Here is a 7,928-nt window from a genome sequence, read left to right on the forward strand (position 1 = left end):
CCTGCTGACAGGGCCCTTCTGCTCTGCAGGTGACACTGCTAACATGCTCCAGCACACCTTGCAGCAGCTATTTGACATGTTATCTTAAAGGTCCCAGCTGCAGCCAGACATTAAAAAGCCACATTTTCCAAACCAATGACTTACAGAAAAACTTCTCCTCCCCAGACAATCCTCCCTAAACTCCTTATGGGATGCCAGCTACTCAGCAGAGGTCAGCTGGACCCCGCTGCAGGGCTAGGCACAGTTGGAGATTTCCACACTGCAGCCTCTCTGAGGGGGATCAGAGTAACCTGGGAACCTGCTTCCCTAGGCTAGTCCTCTAACCACAGCTGGGGTCAGCACAACCTGCTCAGGCTGGCAACTTCTCTGGAATGGGCAAACTTACACAAGAAAGAGCTTGTCTTAAGCTTATTGGAAAGCCAAGCCCTGTCTCAGTCACTTTTTACTGATGTGATGGTTTTTGAAGAATATCTAATCCATGCCAGCATTTCAAGGAAGGATCTACAGGCTGCAGGCACAGTGATGCTGAGAAAACTGCAAATAGGAATTACAGACACTCAGAGAACACTGGTACAAATCTGATTAGTTTCAGCCAAGTGTGTGATGGTTTGCTCATGAAGTGATGACAGGGTCTGGCAGCTTTCAGCCTGCAAACTCTCCTGCCTGTGAGGTGTCTCATCTCCCCCAAAAAATGGGCACACCAGTTCTCAGACCAATGCAAGTATCTAATCTGAATTGGCCTTTCAGCAAATCTTTGAAGTGAACTTTTCCTTATCTAATGGTAATAATGAATTAACACAGTTGTAATCTCCTGGCTGTACTTTACCGCCTGACCTGTTGCCTTAGGAGCAAAGAAAGGCTCACAAGGCTACAGGCAATTTGAAGTGTGAGGGATTCAAAACAATACTTCTGCGAAGACAGCATCAGCTGCTACATACATCTTGCTGAATGACACTGAACAGGAGGTGGGAGACATCCCAGACCAATCCTGCCCTTCAACCTCAAAGGCTGCTGATCCAGCTATCTCTGTTACTCTCCAGTCAATCTCAACACAAGACTGAGCAGTGACCTTTCTTGTTCTTCTCTCCTGGCATCACTCATGCCTTCCCTCCTTGGCTTCATACCACCTCAAGCACCAGAACAGAAGCCCATCAACTCTGATGCCAACCACACCTTTCTCCAACAGGGATGCTCTTTCTCTCCAAGCCCAGGTGAGGAATTCTCCCGAGCATCCCTCATGGTTCTGACCACACACCAGTGAATTCCTTCCTGCCAGACACCAGTCTCATCTCATCCCTGAATGCCTCTGGAAATGTGAGGCAAAGAAAAAGAAAACCCCTAGAGCCAAGAAGAAAACAAACATAATTAAAAGTTAATTTCAGCATGATTTAAGCATCTCAGTGAGACAAGAACTAGGCTGCTGTATGTCTGGCAATGTGGGAAAGACCCTTCTGGTTCCCTGCCCTGGGGACTCCTGTCAGTTTTAATAAGTTCTACCCCATAGTTGTAACCATGGCAAATTGAACAGCACATATTAAGGCTACTTTTCACTGGCCAGAACCACACTTACTACAGGACCTTACCTTTCTTACTGCCACCCTATGCCATGGTGAAAGGGCTGTGATGCAGGTGGACTGATCACCTTGCCATGCCTTAGCTGAAAGGCAGCAGCATTTGTCTGTCTGTGAGGGACAGGTGGGGAGACGGGCAGATCATTAACACTGTGATGGCACTGGCTGTGGGGAAATGGGAGCCAGGTAGCTGAGGTGAGTCCAGCACTCAGTCTCCACTCAGCTGCGGGTCTGAAGGCCACCAGCATTACTCTGCAGCCTTTCATGTTGGTGTGCAGGAGTATAGCAGCCATTGCTAAAGTTCCTGAACAACAGAATGTTCCTTCGTCCTCGAGACATGCAGGAAACAAGGAATGTAAAAAGGCACATGCCAGTGTCATCTGCAGCTCAGTGTTGGCAATGCTACATGTGGGCATACTGCACAGCTCCGACTTCTTTTTTTGCTGGCCTTGCCAAATCCTAATCATCCTGTTTGCCTATGCTCCTTCCTCCCAGATGCTCCACTTCCTGCTCCCTTCCTTGAAGATGCTGCATCTTTTTGAAGGCTTCGGCTGCCTGCCACTCTTTGTATTCTCTCCCATCCCAGTTCACTCAGCTTCATCTGAGGAAAGCATCTGGCTTTCCTGAAGGTTGGTTTCCTCAGCCATTTTTGGTGTATAGTAGCAATAAATGTGACATTACATTACAGATGGTTCCATTCTGGTCTGGGAAGCTCAGGACAGATTTGTAGCCTCTGCTGACCTCCTGCAAGATGTTGGCTACATCACTTCAATACCTCATCCTGATTACTGTTGTGGAAGGAGGGAGCAACAGGCACAAAGCATTGCTAGAAAGCCACCTCATGTTATGCTTTGCAATACATGTCCAACACCTCAGAAAGGCAATCAGCTCAAAAAAGGAAGGTATCACACACACAGAGCACTAGAATGGGCCCAGGATCTAGGGATGGACCTTGAAATCACACCTTTCTTTTGTGAAAATCTGTGCTGGGCCATTTCATCTAAGGGACACAGTTTTTAGATCTTTTCTTGATCACCAATCTGCAATCAATCTGCTCTGCAAGTGCAGAGAGGTGAAATACACCTGATCCTGCAGAGCCACAGCATGAATCGTAGCCATTGTCTTTCCCAGTACACTGACCATCCCCTTGACCAGAAAATACTTTACACAGTAGCAGGGGGAAAGGGAAGACAGGAAACTGGCCAATCCTGAGCTATTTGGTAGACCCAGATGCCTCCAGTTATCATTTCTTTGTATAAGGTCTTGTCCCCACCACATGGCTTCTTAAATTTTCAGGCTGAAGCTCAAAATTAACCCTGATTAACCAGGGTGAGGAACCAGCCCTAAGGTCCTTTTGTGGGGAGTGGTTTTGAAACACCATTGTAAGCTCTGGGACAAAACAAAAGGACTGCCTGACTCCTATGGAAATAACAATAACTGGTGTAGGAGCAGAAGGTGAAGAGGTCCACTTCAGTTGCTCAGTATGTCTCAACCAGGCTTACTCATCCATGCAAAGCAATTGCCTAAGGGCCACAGGCCTATAAAAGGAGGAGATGTGATGGTGGGCTTGGGAGCTTCACTGACACCAACTTTCTCCTGCTGGCCAGAGCAGTGCTGGATCCAGGACTGGTGAATCTCTGTTGTCTGTCTCTCTAACTTTTTTTCTCCTATTCTCTTTCTTTCTGTCTCTCTCTTCCTTCCTAAATAATTTAGTAATGCAAGGCTTAACTCCATTTTTCTCATTGTGACTTCTGTGATCTAAACAATCAGCCTTTATGAGTGCACAGCCTGAGCATATATAATCATTGAAGTATCAGCTTTTACGAGCTATTACTTCTATAGTTTTAATTAAAACTAATGTTCAAACACAGACCTGGAGTGTTGTTTCACTTTAATCCCACCCAGGAGTACTGGATGGTTGAACATTTCTTTGGACCGTAACATCTTAACCACTGTTCCTGGAAGGGCCAGGTCTGACACCAAGGTTGGATTCAGTCATGCCTAGGCTCATCTGTGAGGAGTTTAGAAAGTGAAGGTGTCCAATTTGAATTTCCCTGGGTTACCCAATCTGGGTCATGACAACCAGATTAACCCTTCTCATCCAAACCTGCTTCCCTGCAAGATGTTCAGGCACACAGAGCAGGCTTTCACTTAGGTTTTTGAAATTATGGGGAGTGAGCAAGGCCAGGAGCTGGAGATGGTATGTCAGAAGCATGACAGAGCATCCCACTGTGTTGCACCTTTACCTGACCAGTCTAATCAAATTTTACAGATGACAGATGTAAAAATAACCAGGAAGTTCATCATCACCTCAGCAAGGCAGGGAAGGCATTGCCTTTCCCAGCCCCTATGCCACCAGGGAGGAGGCTGTGCATTGTGACAGACCCCATCAACACTGGCAACATTAACAGGGGAAACAAGATATTTTTGCTGCAGGAAGACAAGAAAACTTTGCTTAAGGAAGGCATTAACCACTTTTGTGCCAGCACCAACTTTTCCAATCTAGATCCAACTCCTCAAAGGGATTTAACTTCAGTCTCCTTTTGTTTGAAAGTCATATATGCTTACAGAACATGCTTAAGGAAGATGGCAATGTGCTTCAACATCTTTTAATAGTCTGAAGAAGTGAATGTTGCAATACCACAAAAGAGATGAGGTCCTTAGTGAATTATGTAGATCACCCACTACAAATGAGACTATTAAACTTGCCTGCACCACCATCTACTTTGTTTATGCCTTCTGTTTCACAGAGGAGTGAATATCTTTAATTACTGAAAATTATCAGGGCCCTTTGCCTGACAATTCAGGTTATGAATCAAAAATCAACAAGGTTCAAGAAAAAAAAAACAGTTACCCAATGCTTAAAAGCACCTCTGAACCTAGAACCAATTTTTCTATGCATAAAAAGCCCATGATCTGAAAGTCCTCTGGGCCTAAGAGATGGAGAAGCAAATTGAACACCCAGCTGGAATACTTCCAGTTTTGGGCAGCTCCTGCAACCCGGTAGTCACAGAAGAGCAGACCTAGAAACTGTCAGACAAAGCTTGATACACAGTGTCATGGACACTGGGCCCTAGTAATCCTGAGGATGGACAGAGTGGGTGAATGTGTGGGGAAAGAAATTACATACCTGAAGGAAAGGAGGAAACACTTTTGTGATAGACCGTTCTGATTTTATTTTTTTTAACTCTACACATTTTAAAGCACACCTTTGAAAATGCTCAAGAGTCTGCAATATTAAAATACTTCTGAGAGGAGGAAGTTACTGAGCAGAATACTGATGAGCCAGTCAGAAAGGCACAGGATTTAGCATTTAACATGTGGTCCTGCAAATTGTTCTCAGCAGAAACAGAAGAGCATGAAAGATTTTTCTTCACCAAGGGGAAGGTTACACTAAAAGTTGCTACGGGAAGGATGTTCAAGGGTGCAACATTTTTGTAACACACCATCTCTTTTGTATTCTGCTCTGTTGTATTTTGCCATTTGGGGGATGGATGGCAGGCAAGGATGATTTTGCAGTCTTCTGTGCTAAGTAAATTTAGCACAGAAATTTTTCCACTCCACATTCATTTCCATTTTCACTTCTCTGTGAAAAGTTCAGTCTTCTTCACATAGTTTTCTTCCTCATATTAGGGCAAGAATTCTGTTTTTGAAAGAAATCAGATCTCTGCTTGGAAATAAAATAAAACTTTTAAGTTAGCATGAAAAATGTTGCTTAATTTTTACAATGTGAACTAGGACTGACAGGTAGATTGAAAACTTGTGTTTACACAACACATTAAGCTTGTTTCTGGGTTAGTGTAGTTCATTACTGCGTTTGTAACAAAGTAAGTAGATGCAGCTGGTCAATTTTTGCCCAATAGGAAAACGTTTGCTTTGTGCAGCTTTGGTACACACATGCACACACATAAAAGCAAAACAGAGAACCCTAACAGAAAACCTGATCACTATGGCTGGAACACAAACAGGAACTCAGCAGCATGGAAAGATGGGAAGGCCAGAAGGAAGAACAGAAGGGTTATTGAGAATGGCATAGCAAAATGCACATTGGGAGACAAATTAAAGTGAATAAATCTTAATGATTCACAGCAGTGGGGCAGAACGGGAAGAATAAGCACAGCTAGCTCCCAAAGGGTACAAAATGGCACTTCCAAACCTAGCAATAAAGCTACCAACCCAAGAAGAATGCAGGCAACGTGAGGACACAATAGCTAGCACCCCTTATCCTCCATGTCTTCACAAAGCATCCCTGAAAGCTATCTTGGAAGCAAGCATCTTGGTGCCTGAATGCTGGGCTGACTCCTGCATTCTGGTGACTGTGAGTGTGTGCCTGAAAGTGCCAGTGTGTCAGTTTTTATATCGTTGTTGCCTCCAGTAGGGTTTTGTGCTGACACTTGCAACATTGTAAAACACACGCTGCAGAAATAAGCTCTGGTCCCACAACTACCACTGCAGTTCCTCTTGAAAGAAGAGTAAAACATTTTTGTCTCATTAGAACTCCTTGTCCTTTGAAAGACAGGCAGACATTCTACCTCACAGTGCATATCCAGTACACCATCTCCAACACTCCCAAGGCTGCATTAGTAATCATAAGGTACTTAAAATTGTCCTCCAGGTGAGGACATTAGTCTCGTATTTTAAATAGTTTGTGTCTGAACTATTCCCCATAATCTGTTTAAAACCAAGAAAGTAGTTTTTGCACCATTTCTTTAGGATGCTGTGGAACAGAAGGGTAGTTAGTGCAGCACAGTGAATAAGGCAGGAATGGCAAAAAGCACTGAGACCATTGTGTAGCTGCCCAAGGAGACAGGGGGACACAGAGGCAATGCTGAGAGGGAAGCCAAAAACTCCTACTCTACAGTACAGTCATTCTGATGCTGGATACTGTAATTGTAAAACACTGAAGAAATGGTGAAGAGCTAGCTGTAGATTAATTACCTTAAGGTCAGCAACTTTAACAGTAGTATTTTTTTAAGCTCAATTCAGATAGTAGAGTTCTTACAGAGAGAGAGGGACAGGTTGAGTGTCTTTACCACTTCCAGGTCTGTTTTGGCATTCTTTGGAAGCAAATTATTTGGACCTCTGCTAGATGAATCCACCAGGCTGTCCTCCATCAAGCTGCTAGGTTAAGTTCCCAGCAGACATCTTGAGCACAACACTCAGACTCTCTGGTACACCACCTCTGTCACACACTGATGAGCCAGCGTAAAGAATAAGCATTTTTTATTGTTGCTTTGCAACATAAAATGAATAAATCCAGTATTCCAAAGTAAGGGGCATAAAAAAAACCCGAACAAGAGGAATGTGACATAACTAAGTCATATTTTAAAACCAAGAGCCATAAGACTCTTTTCTAAGCACTTTTTCCTGCAAAAGAACCCTTCCACATCTCCATCTCACACTGATATTTGTGTAGCCTGCTATTTGACCAGTGCTAGGACAGATGGAAAGAATGGAACATTCATTATCATCTACATGCTAGTGTCAGAATGAAATCTTATTCTATACAAGTGAAAGGGCATAGAGCTAAAAAAAAAAAAAGCCTCTGTAGGAGGACATGGATTAAACACTTCCTTTTCTTTCTGGCTATAATGTCACAGAATAGGACTTGTGAGGCAGGGGTTTTCAAGGTCAAGCCAAGGTGAAGGGCCTTCTCCGAGCCCAGGTAACATCCTGCACTGCAGGCTGCCTGAGGGAGAAGTACACATACAGCTCCTTGTGCCACTGAACACAGCAGCATTTCCAGTCAGTTCTCTTCAGGGACAAAAGATGTTGATAATAGCCACAAGGAAGAGAATGTTAGACTGAGGTGGGATTTCTCATAGAGGAGCTGTATGATGAAACAACCACACCATTAGGATTTTCTAGAAAAATAATTACCTGTAATATCCATTGGGTATGAAATGAGAGTCCCAAGCAGCTGCTGAACACCCAGGCAGCTGGATTAACGTTAAGTATATGACCTACTTCTTCCTCCATCACAAGTTCAGTAATTCTGTCCTTCCACATAGAAAACCAACAGTGAGTAACTGAAAACAAAACTATCGATACTGGTCTTGTGAGCTGTTCCAGTTCTTACATACCCCAAGAATGCACCAAATCAATTAACTGAAAGGGATATTTGAATAAGATCTCCCTTGGTTGCCAGGAAGTGAGATCTTCTTCAAATGTCTCCTTCAATTCACCTCAGAAAGTAAGCATTTTACTACTAACAGGTCCAGATGACCCTGCTTGCAGTCCACCTTACACAGTGGTGGCATTTTTGTTTAGACTTATGTGGGGAAGAAGAAGAACCGTTTCCCACACAGTCCCACTGGATAAGGATGTAGCCTGCAACCTCCTCGGTTGTCTCTTAAT

Source organism: Chaetura pelagica, unplaced genomic scaffold, assembly GCF_000747805.2.
Source record: "Chaetura pelagica isolate M959 unplaced genomic scaffold, ChaPel_1.0 scaffold65, whole genome shotgun sequence".
NCBI classification, from domain to species: Eukaryota; Metazoa; Chordata; class Aves; order Apodiformes; family Apodidae; genus Chaetura; species Chaetura pelagica.